A 19,365-nucleotide genomic window follows, 5' to 3' on the forward strand; every position below is an offset into this window, starting at 1 on the left:
GTACGAGAGAGACCATCCAGTGATACTGTGCTGCACTGTAAGAGAGCAAGAGATACTGCCAGTGATAGTGTCCTGTCCTATAAGTGAAGAGACTACCCAGTGATACTGTCCCTGTCCTGTAAGAGATAAATAGATACTGCCCAGTAATAGTGGCCTTGTCATGTGACAGAGGTGGAGGCTGCCCAGTGGTAGTGCCCCTGTCCTCTGAAAGAGAGATAGAGTGAATGCCCAGTGGCTGTGCCACCATGTTCTAAGAGAGGATGAGAGAGTGCCCAGTGATAGTGCCCTGGTCCACTAGGAAAGGGAGACAGAGACTGCCCAGTGAAGGTGCCCCTTTATTCTGGGAGGGGGAGAGAGAGAGACTGCTCAGTGATAGTGCCCATGTCTTCTGAAAGAGGAAGAGAAGTTGCCCAGTGATAATGGGTCCTATTATAAAGGAAGAGAGAAACTGTCCAGTAATAGTGCTCCTGTCTTCTAAGACAGACTGTGTATTAAGAATGCCTCTCTGTGTGAGAGAAAAAAAAGAGAAAGAAAGAGCAAAAACAGATTGCCCCAACAGAATGTCACTGCTAATGGAGGGAGTTTTTTTTATAAGAGAGGGAATACACCTGTCCTGTGAAAGTTTTGTCCAGAAAAAAAGTGCTCCTGTCCTTCAGAAGAGGGACTTCCATAAAAAATGCCCTTGTCCTTTGGGACAGAGACTGTCAAGTAAGGGTGCTACAGTAAGAGAGACAGAATGTGTCTAGGGATGATGCTTCTTTCTTGTGAACCAGAAACTGTCCAGGAAGAGTGTTCTTATACATGTGAAAAAAGAGAGAGAGAAAAAGAGACACTACTCAGTGAGAGGTTAGGACATGTGGAACATGTCTGATTTGCCACAAAAAGTACTATAAAAACTCAAGCCAAGCAAATTTTAAGATATATGCACATCTGTGGATCCAACCATTATCTAATAATCCTTGGAACAGTTTTCTTCTACCACAATAATTCAGCAATTAATCTTTATAAGATATCTCTCATCTCATCTCTAATGAATGCTGTAAAAGACCACCGACCTTATTACATCAAGAACATAACTTTACTATTAAGGAACATTAAGAAAAATGTCATTGAATTTGGGCTTGCTAGAACAGACAAATATGTTCATCATTTTAAAAAAAATGCTTAAATAGATTTGACATACATGTGTCACTTTTCTAATCAGTTTTACAGATTCTTGTTATAGATTTGCTAGATAGAATATTCAACCCTTCCCCCACCACCCATTTTAATACATTCTCATTTCCTGTTATACTAAACTTTGATAAATGTGTTCATATTGTAATGCTCATATGTCTGAAATCAGTTTTAAGTTTATGTATACCCTTTGTTTTCAATACGTTATGCAGGGAAAAAAAACATGATTTCATAGTGGATATTACAATGCCATTAAAACAAAAAATAAACCCTAACTTAATGACATTTAGTTTGTTAAAGCACAGTGTATCCTAAGCAATTGTCATTTTTTATTTAATAAAATTCCTGTTTTTACTTTTTTATCCTTTGTTGCATATCAGGGCTACTGATCTCCTGCTGTATCTTTGTACTTTCTTTCTACATGCATGCACTATGGCAATGCCTCCATGGCATTTCTCAGGGTGGGATTCCTGATGGTAACAATGAACATCAGTAGACCATGCCTGCACAATATGTGTTGAGCCTGGCACTTGTAGTCTCCTTCTCCACTACTAGGTGGCAAAGCAAAACACAGTTGGGAGAGAGTAACAGAGCGCCGTATCCCTATAACAGAATGTGACTGAACAGGGACCTTCAAGAAGTAGCTTGGACTACAAAATGTCTTCAGCATTATAGAACAATTCTAGCTGAAAGTGACTAACTACTATTAGATACAGTGGTGACAGAAAGTATTCAGACCCCCTTAAATTTCACTCTTTGTTATTGCAGCCATTTGCTAAAATCATTTAAGTTCATTTTTTTGCCTCATTAATGGACACACAGCACCCCGTATTGACAGAAAAACACAGAATTGTTGACATTTTTGCAGATTTATTAAAAAAGAAAAACTGAAATATCACATGGTCCTAAGTAGGGAGTCTAACTGACAGACCTTTTGCCTAGTACCTAAGAGGCTGAACCTACCTTTAAAGGGGCCTAACACCCTTTTACACGCATGTCAATAATTTATTGAAAAACATAAAAAAAAACAGCTGTAAGCGACTCACTAAGCCATGAAATATGCATGCACCAAGGTGTCTGTAAAGGTTCTCCAGGCTATTATATACAGTGGGGACGGAAAGTATTCAGACCCCTTTAAATTTTTCACTCTTTGTTATACTGCAGCCATTTGCGAAAATCATTTAAGTTCATTTTTTTCCTCATTAATGTACACACAGCACCCCATATTGGCAGAAAAACACAGAATTGTTGACATTTTTGCAGATTTATTAAAAAAGAAAAACTGAAATATCACATGGTCCTAAATATTCAGACCCTTTGCTGTGACACTCATATATTTAACTCAGATGCTGTCCATTTCTTCTAAACATCCTTGAGATGGTTCTACACCTTCATTTGTATCCAGATGTGTTTGATTATACTGATTAGACATGTGCACACTGAAATATTTCATTTTGAAATTTCGTTTTTGTCCGAAAAATACATTTATTTAGTTACTCCCGAAATTTGTTTTTATTTATTTTGTTTTTCGTTAAAAATTGCATTCATCCGAAAATCCAAATATTAAGGTGGAATCTGTCATTGAAGGCTTATGGTGTCTGTCGAATGTTCAAAGAAGATTCAACGGAGCAGCTAAACCGTACAACGCCGTATAGTTTAGCTGCTCCACCTTCTTAGAACTTTCAACAGACACCATAAGCCAAAGATTCGACGTTTGTATGTTTTTCACTGCTTTGTCGAATCTTCGTCGTTCATGTTGAATGTATATAGTTCAAACAGAAAATGGACTGGTGATAGTGATCACTGATCAGACAGGTAACAAGATAGGGTATATAGAATCTCTATAGAATCTCAATCTATAATATAGAATCTATAATAATAAATCCCCCCCCCACAACACGGGCAGCCTCCGAGGCTATCACAACACTAGCAACGCTAGTATCACTATCAAGTTCACAACACTAAAACAATAGCAGCAGATTATTATTAAAAAGTTAAGTTGAACTGCAGCTTGCTTCACTATTGTTCTGCTGCTGTGCTTATGCTTAATTGCTAAATAATTCAAGTTCTCTGACAAACGGACCAGCTAAGATTGACTGTCTTCTGAAATGATTCAGTGTGTGTGTCTTTCTCTGCTAGCAAATCGTAAATGAAAGTAAGTTGGCTGTACGTGTACTTAGTTCAAGCTATTTTACTGCTCCTCCTCTTTGGTTACAATCAGCCAATAACATTCACCATCATCATTATTTTTATTTTACTACCCCCACCCAATTTCAGCAGCGCTCTTTTCTCCCCTATGTCGAATCTTTTCTCTCTATGTTGAATCTTTTCTCTCTATGTAGAATAATCTTGGACTAATAGACTTAAGGTTAGGCACATTCGACCACAGGTTTGATGGACACAGATTGTTATTGTCAGCATCATGTCGAATCTCCTATCTACATCGAACTGTTGTAGCAACAAAAACGAAAATAAAGCATTTGTTTATGTTGGATCTTTCATTTTTTTGGATTCTGCACTTTCGTTATTGTTTGGTAGCCTCCCTGGCGGTTTTCCCGAGTGTGGCTCGGGGTTAAAATTCAGGACCATTAGCGGTAACCCCGAGCCACACTCGGCATTACATCGCAGGATCCTGGTGTGGCTTTACTTACCTTGTCCCCGGGATCCTGCGATGTCCCCCGCTGTGTCTGCAGGCTCCGTCCTCCTCCGAAGCCTCTCCGTGCCAGGCTCCGTTCCCTGCGAGCGGCGCGACGCATGGGGGCGGAGCCTGGCGGCAAATTGAAAAAATTTTAAAAACATAACACATACAGTACTGGTAATCTTACAGATTACGGTACTGACTGTAATCTTACAGATTACAGTACTGTATGAAATTATTTCACATCCCTTTTGTCCCCAGTGCTTTGTCCTATGCCCTGCATGCAGTTTTATGTTATATATACTGTTCTTTCTGCCTGGAAACTGGAGATTGTCCATAGCAACCAAAAAGTGTCCCTTTATGTCAAATGTGGCCTTAGACCAGCTAGAAAACAGCGATAGTAAATTAGAACACTTGCAGAATTGAGCGATAGTGAATCGTGGGGAAATTTATTTTATTATTATTTTTTTTTTTTTTAATTATTTATTTTTATTTATTATATTATAATTTATGTTTTTTTGTTTCAAACTTTATCATACCCGGGATATCTACTAGACTCTTGTTTGGACAGATTTAAGTGTGTTATTGTTAAGAATTACAGACCTACAATATAAAACGCCAAATTTCCATGCAAATTAATTGTACCGCTTTCAGCACCTAAAATCCGAAATAATCATACTGCCAGGGAGGTTAAAACGATAACGAAAAATACCTGAAATTCAAACGAAAATGCATTCGGACGAAAACGAATGCACATGTCTAATACTGATTGGACTTGATTAGGAAAGCCACACACCTGTCTATATAAGACCTTACAGAGCACAGCGCATGTCAGAGCAAATGAGAATCATGAGGTCAAATGAAACTGCCTGAAGAGCTCAGAGACAGAATTGTGGCAAGGCACAGATGTGGCCAGGGTTACAAAATATTTCTGCTGCACTTTAGGTTCCTAAGAGCACAGTGGCCTCCATAATCTTTAAATGGAAGACTTTTGGGATGACCAGAACCCTTCCTAGAGCTGGCCGTCCAGCCAAACTGAGCTATCGGGGGAGAAGAGCCTTGGTGAGAGAGGTAAAGAAGAACCCAAAGATCACTGTGGCTGAGCTCCAGAGATGCAGTGAAAAACTTGTTGCATCTTTCCCAAAAAGACTCATGGCTGTATTAGATCAAAAGGGTGCTTCTAATAAATACTGAGCAAAGGGTCTGAATACTTAGGACCATGTGATATTTCAGTTTTTCTTTTTTAATAAATCTGCAAAAATGTCAACAATTCTGTGTTTTTCTGCCAATATGGGGTGCTGTGTGTACATTAATGAGGACAAAAATGAACTTAAATGATTTTCGCAAATGGCTGCAATATAACAAAGAGTGAAACATTTAAGGGGGTCTGAATACTTTCCGTCCCCACTGTATATAATGGCCTGAAGAACCTTTACAGACACCTTGGTGCATACATATTTCATGGCTTAGTGAGTCGATTACAGCTGTTTTTTTATGTTTTTCAATAAATTATTGACATGCGTGTAAAAGGGTGTTAGGCCCCTTTAAAGGTAGGTTCAGCCTCTTAGGTACTAGGCAAAAGTTCTGTCAGTTAGACTCCCTAGTGATAGGTTATATGAGAATAGGTAGGTTTAGTCAGTGAGTCGAATGTGGCCTGCAGAGTATGTGGCTAGGCATCACCTGTCACGATGATCTAGAAAACATGCTGTGTCTTGGGCTGTAAGAAACCACTTTAAGCGGAAATCCCCTTGGGAATGAGAACAACAGGAAGAATCAAAGGCAAGCTCCTTAAGTAAAGTTTAAGTACCATTAACCAAACCCAACTGGACATTTTTCTGTTGTGTGCTGAGTAGGCATGAGGCTGATGTTCACCGAATACGGAACATTATGGGGCATTTGCGGGAAATTCAAGCGTGTGCACCATAATGAGCGGCGAGACCGTCAATGAACTGTGTGATCACAGTGCATTGACAGCTGCTGATTGGCCAAAGCATGCATCTGACCTGTATGCTTTGGCCAATCACAGCGCGCTCTGCTGTGAGATCCATGATTGGCCAAAGGCAGGTTGCCTCTGGCCAATCATGGCTCAGGGCCTGAGTCCACGCCCCACACTATGTTAGGCTGTTTACATAGCGGCGTACATAGTTTAATTAATGAGAGCAGCAAAATGACATTTGTAAAAGAAAAAATGTCATTTAAAACTGCTCGTAACTGTAATTTATTGCCAGATCCTGGCAATATACATAAAAATCATTGAAAAAAAACGGCATGGGTCCCCCCCAGTCCATTACCAGGCCCTTTGGCTCTGGTATGGATATAAAGGGGAACCCTGCTCCAAAATGTAAAAAAAAAAGTCATGGTGTCACCCCCAAAATCCATACCAGGCCCCTCAGGTCTGCTATAGATTTTAAGGGGGACCCCACACAAAAATTAAAATAAAATGGCGTTCCATACCAGGCCCTTGCCATGCCCTCAACATAGGGAGGGTGTTTTGGGGTCTCCCCCAAAATGCCTTGTCCCCATGTTGATGGGGACAAAAGCCTCTTCCCCACAACCCTTGCCCAGTGGTTGTGGGGGTCTGCGGGCAGGGGCTTATCGGAATATGGAATCCCCCTTTGACAAGGGGACTCCCAGATCCCACCCTCCCATGTTAATGGGTATCGGGTACATTGTACCCCTACACATTCACCAAAAAAGTGTCAAAATGGTAAAAATGACAGGAGACAGTTTGGGACAAGTCCTTTATTAAAAAAAAAAAAGTCCCGCGTTGTCCATTCATCTTCGATCTAAGCTCCGGCGAATTGAGGAAAAAAAGAAAAAACTCTGCCTCAATGGGAGGCGTCCCATGACTGCAGGCTTTGTGCAATGACAGCTGTTATATAGCTGAGGGTGGGGCCACCCGGTGATGTAAATGGGTGACCCCACCCCCTCTGACGTTACATGACATCACATGACATCAGAAGGGAGGGGGGCACACGTTTACGTCACCGGGTAGCCCTGCCCTCAGCTATATAACAGCTGTCATTGCAAAAAATACAATGGTATCATTAACTGTTCGCGCAAAGAACAGTGTAACTGAGTTTAAAATTAGTAGTAAAAATAGTGAAAATAAAAAATCACTTGTATTCAGTCTATAAGCAGTTCATAAATGGATCATCAGTTCATGGCAGAAGAATGGTGGGATGGTAAAGGCAGCTGCTGTCCTCAGAGAGGCAACTCTGTATACAGAAAGATAGAAGAGACAGGAAGCGCCACCTAAGTGCAGTATTAAAATCAAGGTTTTAATGAAAAGGTACATGAGAATACTCACAAAAGTTAAAAAAGATATAGGCTCATCTGTTATCCAATGGTCCTGGGGGTTCCTTGTGTCCAGAAAGGGCTCCAATGCATGGCTGTGTAGATGGTGTGTCCTCAGCACGTCCTGTGGCCACCAGGAAGGCTAAAGGGACCAGCGTGGAAAGCACGGATATGACGTCGCAGACGCCTCCCATCGAGGCAGAGTTTTTCCGTTTTCTTTTCATGGGTCGCCAGTGCTTGGATCAAAGATGAATGGACATTGCGGGACATTTTTTTTTCTTTTTTCTTGTAACCACTTCAATACAAGGCATTTTCACCCCCTTCCTGCCCAGGCCAATTTTTAGCTTTCAGTGCTGTAACATTTTGAATGACAATTGCGCGGTCATGCAACACTGTACCCAAATAACATTTTTATCATATTTTTCCCCACAAATAGAGCTTTCTTTTAGTGGTATTTGATCACCTCTGCAGTTTTTATTTTTTGCGCTATAAACAAAAAAAGAGCAATATACAATTTTGAAAAAAAACACAATATTTTTTACTTTTTGCTAAAAAAAAATCCCAAATTAAAAAAAAAACTGTTTCCTCAGTTTAGGCCAATATGTATACTTCTACATATTTTTGGTTAAAAAAAATCGCAATAGGTGTATATTGATTGGTTTGCACAAAAGTTATAGCGCCTACAAAATAAGGGATAGATTTATGGCATTTTTACTATTATTTTTTTTTACTAGTGCGATTTTTATCATAACTGCGACATTTTGGCAGACAGATCGAACACTTTTGACAACGGCACTTATACAGCAATCAGTGCTATAAATATGCACTGATTACTGTATAAATGTCACTGGCAGGGAAGGAGTTAACACTAGGGGGTGATCAAGGGGTTAACTGTGTTACCTAGGGAGTGATTCTAACTGTGGGAGGAGGGGACTGACTAGGGGAGGAGACCGATCGGTGTTCCTATATACTAGGAACACACGATCTGTCTCTTCTCCCCTGACAGGGCGTGGATCTGTGTGTTTACACACAGATCCACATTCCTGTTCTGTCACCAGCAATTGCGGGTGCCCAGCAGACATCGCGGCTGCCGGGCACGCACATCGGCTCCTGAATAACATGGCGGGAAGCCAAGGACATCATATGACGCCCGCCCGGAGGGACAGAGTGTTCCTGCAGACATCATATGACAATGGGCGGGTAGGAAAGTGGTTAAAAAAGGCCCAAACTGTCTACTGTCATTTTTACCATTTTGACACTTTTTTTGGTGAATGTGTAGGGGTACAATATACCCGATACCCATTCACATGGGGGGGCCAGGATCTGGGGGTCCCCTTTTTAAAGGGGGCTTCCAGATTCTGATAAGCCCCCCACCCTCAGACCCCCACAACCACCGGGCAAGGGATGTGGGGAAGAGGCCCTTGTCCCCATCAACATGGGGACAAGGTGTTTTGGGGGGACCCCAAAACACCCTCCCCATGTTGAGGGCATGTGGCCTAGTATGGTTCAGGAGGAGGGGGCGCTCTCTTGTCCCCCCCTTTTCCTGCAGCCTGCCAAGTTGCATGCACGGGTAAGGGTCTGGTATGGATTTTGGGGGGACCAACACGCCATTTTTTTTTTACATTTTGGCGCATGCCTCCCCTTAATATTCATAAGGGCCTGGTATGAATTTTAGGGGGACCCCCACGCATTTTTTTTTTATTTTGGTGTGGAGTTCCTCTTAATATCCATACAAGACCTAGAGGTCCTGGTATGGATTTTGAGGTGAACCTACACAATATTTTTTAATTTTGGTGCGGGGTTCCCCTTAATATTTATACCAGACCCAAAGGGCCTGCTAATGGACTGGGGGGGACCCATGCTGTTTTTTTCAATGATTTTTATCTATATTGCTGGGATCCGACAATTCATTACAGCAGCGAGCAGTTTTGAATTACATTTTTTCCTTTAGAAACCTAATTTTGCTGTGGTACTAAACACTGGAAAGATGCGCTACTTTACAGGCATACTAAGGTCACCCCCCCCCCGGGCACGATATTTAAAGGAATATTTAATTTTTATTGTTTTACTTTAAGCATTATTAAAATCACTACTCCTGAAAAAACTGCAGTTTTTAAAACTTTTTTTGCATTGATACATGTCCCCTGGGGCAGGACTCCGGTCCTCAAACTTTTTATGGCAATAACATGCATATAAGCCTTTAAAATTAGCACTTTTGATTTTTCATGTTCGTGTCCTACAGACTTTAAGCGTGTTCGCACAAATTTTTTGCCTGTTTGCAAGTTCTGGTGTGAATCTGACACACAAAGTTTGAGAGCAGGCTATAAAATTTTCCGACAACAAAATCCGTTTGCGTAAATTCCGACCGTGTGTGGACAATTCCGACACACAAAGTGCCACGCATGCTCAGAATAAATTAAGAGATGAAAGCTATTGGCTACTGCCCCGTTTATAGTCCCGACATACATGTTTTACGTCACCGCGTTCAGAACGATCAGATTTTCCGACAACTTTGTGCGACCGTATGCGTGCAAGACAAGTTTGAGCCAACATCCATCAGAAAAAATCCATGGATTTTGTTGTCGGAATGTCCGATCAATGTCCGATCGTGTGTACAGGGCATAACTGATAATACCCACTGTATGTTCAGTAAGCCAAAACAACCAGTCAGAGCTCCTTGTGTACTGGTCTGACTTTAGCAGAGAAACTTCTGATTGATTGCTATAGGTTTTGGTAGCCCTCAAAAATTCCACTCCTCTGCTCGCATTTTGCGAGTGGATTTTGAGGGCTGGCGAGCTATGGCTGCGTGGGAGCAAGGGGGCGAGCACTGCCGGCAGGTGGGTTGTATAGGAGCCGTTCTCCCAGAGATCAGAGGGGAAGAGACAGGAGAGCCGCAACTAGGATGATCAGCGTGCCGGGAACATAGCAGCCTTCATTTCTATAGCTGTGTGTTCCCCACCACGTGTCATCACATACAGCCATTCCTCTTTGTCCGGGCACTTTGATAGACAGATCACCTGTTCAAACCCCAGACAAGAGGGAGGGGCTGTATTTGATGGTGTGTGGCGGGGAACACACAGCTATTTAAACAAATGCTGTTTTGTTCCCGCCACTCTGATCATCCGGGCATCGGCTCTCCTCTCTCTTCCCCTGCACAGGTAGGCTGCATTGGGGACACAGAGTGCATTGGGGACACATGCTGCATTGGTGGCACAGGCTGCATTGGCAGACGCAAGCTGCATTGGCAGGCGCAGGCTGCATTGGTTGACATGGGCAGGTTGCATTGGTGGACACGGGCAGGCTGAATTGTTGGGCACGGATAAAGTTGTTGTTAATATTTATTTTTATAACCTAATTCTGCATAAAACATTTAAGTGTCATTTCATGAGATAATTTATGAGGGCATAATTAGGGGCAGACAGGGCAGGGGTTGGGCGGGGCAACTGGTGGCAAGTAACCCTTGAGGCCTGGCTAGTAGGTCAGAAATTTTGAGCCCTGGGTTATGGCACCTAAAGCGGAACTTTACTTTTAACAACGTGATATAAAATAATATTCTTTAGCAAGGAACATACATTCCACATTATTACTTATGCTACCAAAATTAGTTTGTGCTGTAAATTGCCTCCAGCATTGCCCTTGTTTCTTCTTGCTGGAGGCTGCCATTTTGGTGAAGCCCAGAGCCCCAGCAGTAAATCATAAAGCTGAATTAACTCATCGGTATCACAAAACAATTACATTTCTGGAATGCCTTAACTGCTAACTGTCACATTTGCTTGTGCCCTCAACCAAACTGTCAAACATAATTAATCACATGTGCAGCACCATGGGAGTTGCGAGTCAAACAGAAGCAGCTTCCTTGGCTGTAAAGGATAGGTGGGTTTAATTCCGCTTTAAGGCTTTCAGCAGATTGGCCTCTACAAACCCAGCAGTGTCTAAAAATGCCTAAAAATGGAGAGCAACTGAGCATGTGCAGAGCAGGGTGAGACAGTGTATTACTGGATTTTAAACAGTATAGACAATTATTTTTAATGTTTGACATTAAGACCTTCAAAAGGGGCCAGCCTAAAGTGATCTAGCAGGACTTCTTTTTTTGACTAAAGTTCCACTTTAACCACTTGCTGACTGCCTATTGCATATTTACTGCAGCAGGTTGGCTCTATTGCACAAAATCACGTACCTGTATGTAATTTTGTGCAATAGCCACTGGGTGGCGTGCACACCCCATGGGAGGCATGATTGCACGCTGATTGGACACAGGGGAGGCCAATCAGTGGGTCTGGCGGACCCGATGTCTCCTGGCCACCCGCGATTGTTCCCCAGAGTGGCAGAACGACGATCTGCATATGAAAACGAGGCAGATCACCATTCTGACAGGAAAGAAGATGGAGATCTCGTGTTCCTGCTAAGCAGTAACACCGATCTCTGTCTTCAACCAGTCAGACTATCCCCCACACAGTTAGCAAGCACTCCCTAGAAGCACACTTGACTCTTTGATCGCCCTGATGTTAACCCCTTCCCTGCCAGTGTCATTAGTACAGTTACAGTGCATATTTTTAGCACTGATCACTGTAATAATGTCACTGGTCCCCAAAAAAGTGTTAAAAGTGTCAGTTAGGTGTCCGATTTGTCCACCGCAATGTCGAAGTCCTGCTAAAAATTGCTGATCATTGCCATTACTAGTAAACAATATAAATAAATAAAAATGCCATGAAAATATCCCATAGTTTGTAGATGCCCAAATCAATCAATATACACTTATTGGGATTTTTTTTTCCAAAAATATGTAGCTGAATACATACTGGCCTAAATTGATGAAGAAATTAGATTTTTAATATTTTTTTATTGGATATGTTTTATAGCAGAAAGTAAAAAATATTTTTTTTTTCCAAATTTTTTTGTTTATAGTGCAAAAAATAAAAAAACACAGAGCTGATCACATACCACCAAAAGGAAGCACTATTTGTGGGTAAAAAAAGGACACCAATTTTTTTTGGGTACAGTGTCCCACGACCGCGCAATTGTCAGTTAAAATAACGTAGTGCCGTATTGCAAAAAATGGCCTGGTCATTAAGGGGGTAAAACCTTTCCCACTGAACTGTTTTAGGTATGTTATCATTACTAAGAATGGCAATATGAGGTCATTGTAATGGCAGTAGCAACAGCAGGCTTGATTTCTAGAAAGTGATAGAAAATACAAATTACTAAAATTATAATAAGAAAATATTACAGGACATTTTGAAAAAAAATGATTATACATTTAATTATGTTTTGATCAGTTTTGACAACATAAAAATAAAAGCAGAAAAATAAAGCAATGAATGAGTTACTGAAATGTATGTGTTATGCTTACCTAAAATAGGAACTCGGTATGTCTGGTGATTATAAAAGACAAGCATACAAGAAAGAATGCTGTTCTGTACACGTGAGGAAGGTCACATAAATGCTTCAGTGGTTATTCCATTAAATTTTCTCAGCACAGTTAGCAAATTAATGTGGCAGAGACAGACTCAAAATTAAACTCATGCTCCGGTCAGCCACTGGACAGTATTCACCAAATCAACAGCCAAGGCATGTCAGACTTTGCTGCAAACTTTCTTAATTAGGAGCATCAAGGTGAGTGGCTCAGTAAAGACGACCTTATAACAGAGCAATGAATTTTCATATACCTACTTAGGTTAATTACAGGGATACATTTTCTGCAACATAAGATATTCAAGACAGCAGAATGATAATAAATGAGTAAAACTACATAGCAGATTATACTGTCAGGCTCCTTGATTTTAGTTTTGGAAGATTGGACTGTAAGAGTCTATAGTGAATACAGTTTGTGGAGCCATAGTTTCTACAGATTAAACACCTACTAAACTTACCTGAGACTGGATAAGGTACAGAGGTATTTATCGTCAGTTTGCCATCTAAATTTGATTAAAGAAATCACAGTTACATGGTTGAAAGAACATGCATTATTTAATTTATCTTATTTTAGTTTTGTAAATCATCCATGAATTGTAACTATTGAAGTCAGGGCACAGTAATGGAAATTGCCTAATATTGTGAAATCTAAAATATACATGTAGCAGTGCCCCCGTAGGAGCCGCTGAGTGTTGTGGTCCCTCTGTCACCCTGCCCAGCCCAGCATTCAATTCTCAATCACGTTTGTCTTGTTAATCACGTTTGTCTTGTTCAAGACAATGAACAGTCCATGTGCTTGTGTTTGTTTGAGGGAATTTAACTTGGATGGGGTAAGGGAAATATGGGAATGCCCGGTGAATTGTATATAAATCAATTGGTGAATTGTAGATCAATCATTTGGTGAATTGTAGATCAATCAATTGATGAATTGTAGATCAATCAATTGGGATGAATTATGTACACTCCCTCGGCAACTGCCCTTTGCAGGCAGGGACTGAGGGCCCCTATAGTGTAGCAAGAAATAGAAAGTTTATAGTGCTAGCTGTCCTACAGATGGACTACTGCTCCCAGTCAGCCCTCTTCAGGCCCTGCCAGCCCTCCTGGCTGCAGCTGCCCAACTCCACTACCCATGACATCACAGTCCTCTCCATTGGCTCTGCACCCAGTCCTCTCAGGTGTGCCTCCCCAGTCCTCCCGACTGTGCCTTTCACTCACCAGCCCTCCTGGCTGCAACCGTTGGTTTCCTCCTGAAGACTTGCCCGGCAGTACTAGCTCCTGCTTCTGCCCTCCTGCTACTCTTGTGCATCCTGTCCAGAACCTTCACATTGTCTTGAATCATGGCCACATCAGACACGCTCCTGTGTGTACTGGTGTACGCAGATGCACAACAACGCGAACAGGCGTATGCAGAGGCGTGACGAAGCGAACGCGCGCAATGTGACAGATGCTGGCATCTCCTGGACTATTTAAACCTGCTGCTGACAATGGTGCATTGCTGTATTATCATCAACTTCCCTGTGTTCCTGCGTATCCTGATTGCACACCTGTTATTGACCTGGCTTGCTCTGACCTGTAATCTAATCTCCTGATTTACCCTTGGCTTGTACTTCTGACTTCTCTCCTGCGTGCTCTACTGTGTTTGACCTTGGCTTGGCTTACGGACTCTGCTACAGATTCATCTCAGTGTGTATGACCCCTACTTATCCAGTCTCCTTACCTGAACTGATCTCACCGTGTATGACCCTTGGCCTGGCTCCTGTTCCTGTTTCCGGTTTGCTAATCTGTGAAGTTACCTGGTACTTTCCAAGCACGCCAGCTCTACAGCTATACAGCCTGCTTCTGCAACATCTCGGTGACCAGCTCATTTCATCACAGTACCTAGCAAACCATGCTTCTCTGGGCACTGTTCTCCCTGTACCAGTTCCAGGAAAGCACTGCACTTAGCCGCAAGGGGAGCCCTCTCAGCGTCTCAGCCTTGCACCTGGTACGTGACATTACCGCTCACTGATTGTATTGCTAGAGATTACTGCAAACCATTACCACTTACTGATTGTATTGCTAGAGATTCATGCATATGTTACCACTCACTGATTGCTAGATATTACTGCACACATTATCGTTCACTGATTGTATTGCTAGTGATTACTGCACACATTACCGCTCACTGATTGTATTGCTAGAGATTACTGCATACATTACCGCTCACTGATTGATTGCTAGAAGTTACTGCACACCATTACCGCTCACTGATTGGGTTACTAGAGATTACTGCACATTACCACTCACTGATTGGGTTGCTAGAGGTTTACTGCACACCACTACCACTCACTGATTGGGTTACTAGAGATTACTGCACAGCATTACCGCTCACTGATTGGGTTGCTAGAGATTTCTGCCCAACATTACTGCTCACTGATTGGGTTGCTAGAGGTTTACTGCACAGCATTACCACTAACTGATTGGGTTGCTAGATATTACTGCACACATTACCACTCACCCACTGGTTGCTAGAGGTTACTGCACATTACTGTTCACTGATGCCTGTAACTCCTAGTGTCCCCCTCTGCAATCTGCTCCAGTCCAGCCACTGCTGACAGGTGAAAAGTGAAGGAGAACAGTCCACACAGCCTGCTCTGGGTCTTTCATCTTAGCCCTGCTGACCGGAGAAGAGGTGGGGTGAGCGGGGGAACACTGACCGGAGAAGGGGTGGGGGCGAGCAGGGGAACACTGAGCTGTTCTGCCTCACTTCCTGTAATATCCGCTCCGGTGCTGACATAGGGAGAAGCGGGACTAGCAGGCTCCGGCACATACAGCCCACAGCTTGCCTCTCCCCTGTCACACTCACAGTGGGGCTGCTTGTATCAATTGGCCAGGAGAGCAAGCGGGGAATTGGCTGCACCTGCTACATGAGAAAAATATTTTCAGGCAGCGTGGGTTCAAGGAGCAGTTACTATGGACCCCCCAACAATAATTGGGCCCTGGGCAGCTGCCCCTTTTGCCCCGCGTTAAAGACGGCCCTGCCTCCGGTCAGCATAAAGAAACCACTTGACACCTGCATAGACTCCTTGCTCTGCCCTACATGTTTCATCATGAGTTCACTTAATGTTGTCACAAATTGCACCGTGTTGTAAGAATTGAAGACAATATTATACAGCATTTTCAAAAAAAGACAGAACTGATGCCCTGTATGTGTCAGGAACCTCTTGTCATCCATCAGAAAGAACATCTTGTATCCTTATTGTGCTTGATCCTGAATCCCTATTGACTCTGTTATTGACCCAGCTTTCTTATAGCCTGCCACTGTATACTATCCATGCCTGTTTATGTCTGCTGTCTACCTGTGTTACCGACCTCAGCCTGGACTCTTAACCAAATCTGGGTATCCTCATCATCTTGAGTACCTCATACATGTATGTGACAATATGATCATAATTATGTTGCTGCATTAACCGCTTGCTGACCAGCCACCATCATTTTACTGCGGCAGGTCGGCACGACGAACCATAGTAGCTATACGTCAGCTCACAGGATTGGGATAGCAGGCACATGTGCACCGCCAGAGGCACGCGCACGCACCCGCTGCACAGCGGGGGTGCCAATGCTCGTGGCCAATTGTCGCAATGACCGCCGACCATGAGCGATCACGAGCATGAGGGACAGAACACGGAAGTGTGTGTGTAAACACACAAATCCATGTTCTGTTCTGAGATGAGTGACAGATCGTGTGTTCCTATTAGCTAGGAAGCACAATCCGTCCCTTCCTCTAGTCAGTCCCAGCCCCCTTTAGTTAGAATCACCTCCCAGGGAACACAATTAACCCCTTGATCGCCCCCTAGTGTTAACCCCTTCACTGCCAGTGACATTTTTACAGTAATCAATGCATTTTTATAGCACTGTTAGCTGTATAAATGCCAATGGTCCAAAAAATGTGTCAAAATTGTCCGATGTGTCTGCCATAATGTCGCAGTCATGATAAAAATCGCAGATCGCGGCCATTACTAGTAAAAATAAATAATAATAAAAAAGCTATAAATCTATCCCCTATTTTCTAGACTCGATAACTTTTGCGCAAACCAATCAATATACGCTTATTGTGATTTTTTTTACCAAAAATATGTAGAAGAATACATATCGGCCTAAACCGAGAAAAAAATTAGCTTTTTTAAAAAAAAAATGGGGATATTTATTATGGCAAAAAGTACAAAATATTGTGTTTTTTTTTCAAAATTGTCGCTCTTTTTTGTTTATAGCACAATAAATAAAAACCACAGAGGCAATCAAATACCACCAAAAGAAAGCTCTATTTGTGGGAAAAAAAGGACGTTAATTTTGTTTGGGTGCAGCGTCGCACAACAGCGCAATTGTCACATAAAGCGACGCAGTGGCGAATCGCAAAAAATGGCCCAGTCATTCAATAGCCAAATCTTCCGGGGCTGAAGTGGTTAGTGTGTATTTCTACTTTTGCAGTCAATTTTAATAAAACCCCACTATATCACTATATGTTTGTTTTATGGTCCCATTCACACAGCATACCTAAAAAGTTTTGGTTTTTTTATATATATTTCTATCCTTTTAGATGTTTCTTAAGAGAAGATTTCATGGCAAATTGTAGCATATCTGTACAGTCTCACAGTGTCTCTGTCCCCACACAGACTAGGACACACTAAGCTTTCTCATATTACCATACAATTCAGGATGCCAGCTTTTAATTTTTTTTTTTTTTTTTTCGTGTAAGAGTAAATCTTGTAGTTGGGCTTTGATCTGTTTAAGAGCTTTGAATGTAAGGGAGGATGTTCCAGAGGACGTGTCTTCGAGTGGGTTAAGAGCAACGTTAAAATCTCCTCCGAGTAAGAGGATGCCTGACTGGAAGGGGGCTAGGGTTAGAGCTATCTCACGAAAAAAGCTCACTTGACCCGAGTTGGGACTGTATATGTTGGCTATCGTAATAGGCCTGTTCCATATTGTGCCTTTGATAAAGATATATCAGCCGGAACCATCTATTTGTGAGTCCGTCACTATTAAAGGTATATGTTTGGATACTAGGATTGATACTCCTTTCGTTTTAGCTGACAGATTGGTAGCGTGGAAAGTGTTTGGAAAATTTCTGTTTGAAAGCTTAGGTATTTGGTCAGTTCGGAAGTGCGTTTCCTGGAGCAGGACTATATCAGCTTTAATTTTTTTCATATATAGTAGGAGTTGTGCTCTTTTCTCGGGAACATTAAGCCCTTTCGCATTTAGGGAGACTATCTTGAGTTTATTTTTCGTGGGCGGTTGGTTCGTTATGGGCATTTTTATGTTCGTTGTGTGTCACTGTTTGTGTGTTATAGGTGGTGTATGATTTGTCTCTTCTGACTAACAAAGAGATTGGAAGTAGTGAAGCAGGGAGGGGGGGGGGGTATGGGGTAGATCAGGGGGATGCAGAGAGTTCTGCTGAGAGGAAGATACTTATGTACGTATAGGTGTAGGTTGTTCCGACGGCAGGGATAGGCCCGCTAACCTGCCTTAATTAGGTAGTAGTGTGTCGGAAAAGGTCAGCACAGGTTTTGTAGCTGTGCTGTTGCAGGGTATGGTAGGACTGGTGAGGATAGTTGTATCAAATATACGATAGGTATGAGTACTTAACCTCGTGACTACTCGTACGGTCATCCTGCTAGATAGGATATGGATAGGAGAGTTATTAGTGGTAAAAAGATGTCACCTACAGGGGTGTTTAGTTGCCGAAGCTGTCTCAGAATGAGTTGGTTGAGTACATTTTGGGTACCCTTTTTTTTTTTTTGTGCCAGTGGCTTTGTTAGTTTTTACTAAAGTAATCGGCTTTATGTAAGACCTAGGTAGGGTATAGGCGCCCATGGGTTGTACTATTAGGAAGGAGTAATACAGGGGGATTTACATGAGTTTGTGTCTAGAAATCCCTTAGTCCTATTAATGAGTCTAGAAAAGTGCGTAGATTAGTTGGATTTATGAACACATGTGTAACAGACGGAAAACTATAATTCAGTCTCAATTATCATTCAACAACTTGGTAAAGGGAGACCTCAATATGACAGGTACATCCTATCCCTTTTATTGTCAACCAGGAGGATATGATTTTTTAATTTGTATAGGTGTCGATTAGAGATATATGGACCTTGTGAAGAATCACATGGGGTTGGGGGTTTTGTCATAAAATTTGTTAGGGGGGATAGGATATTTGTCATGTGATATGGTAAGGTACACACGATAATAAACAGAATCTACATATACATATACATATATATTGCAGGCCTATATATGCAGGGTGATCGGGCTTGTCTGTCAGAGCGTAATGCCTTTTACCTTTCATATTGTTTCCCCTTTGTGGAGCTAGTGTGTTTGAACTTCGTTGCAAGATTCCCATGACGGAGGAAGAATTATTGCTCCGATTGAAGACCATCGTACGCACAAATGGTGTGTTTGGAATTCCATCTTTAATGACAGAACCTGGAAAGCTAACCAAACCAATGACTGTGTTTTTGTGATTCCGTGTATACATTAGGCGGTATAGCCGTTCGCTTTTTTTTTTTTTTTTTTTTTTTTTTTATGCTGTAGTGCATACCCCTAATGGGGGTGTGTTGGTGTGGGGCCAACTTTTAAATCCTTGAACTAAACATTATCTAAACATTTTAACAATCAGCAACTTTTAAAGTATTATAGATAACCGCTTTTGCGGTTTGGACCGATCACATATACTTATGATAATAATCAACTTATGTTTAAGCATAAACCATTGCTTTTTGAGTAAGAGAAAAGAAAAGATTGGAGACACATCCTGTCCCCCTATAAAATGAACTTTGGAGGTATCCTGTTGAAACATACTTTAGAGG

Source organism: Aquarana catesbeiana, linkage group LG04, assembly GCF_042186555.1.
Source record: "Aquarana catesbeiana isolate 2022-GZ linkage group LG04, ASM4218655v1, whole genome shotgun sequence".
Classification (NCBI taxonomy): Eukaryota; Metazoa; Chordata; class Amphibia; order Anura; family Ranidae; genus Aquarana; species Aquarana catesbeiana.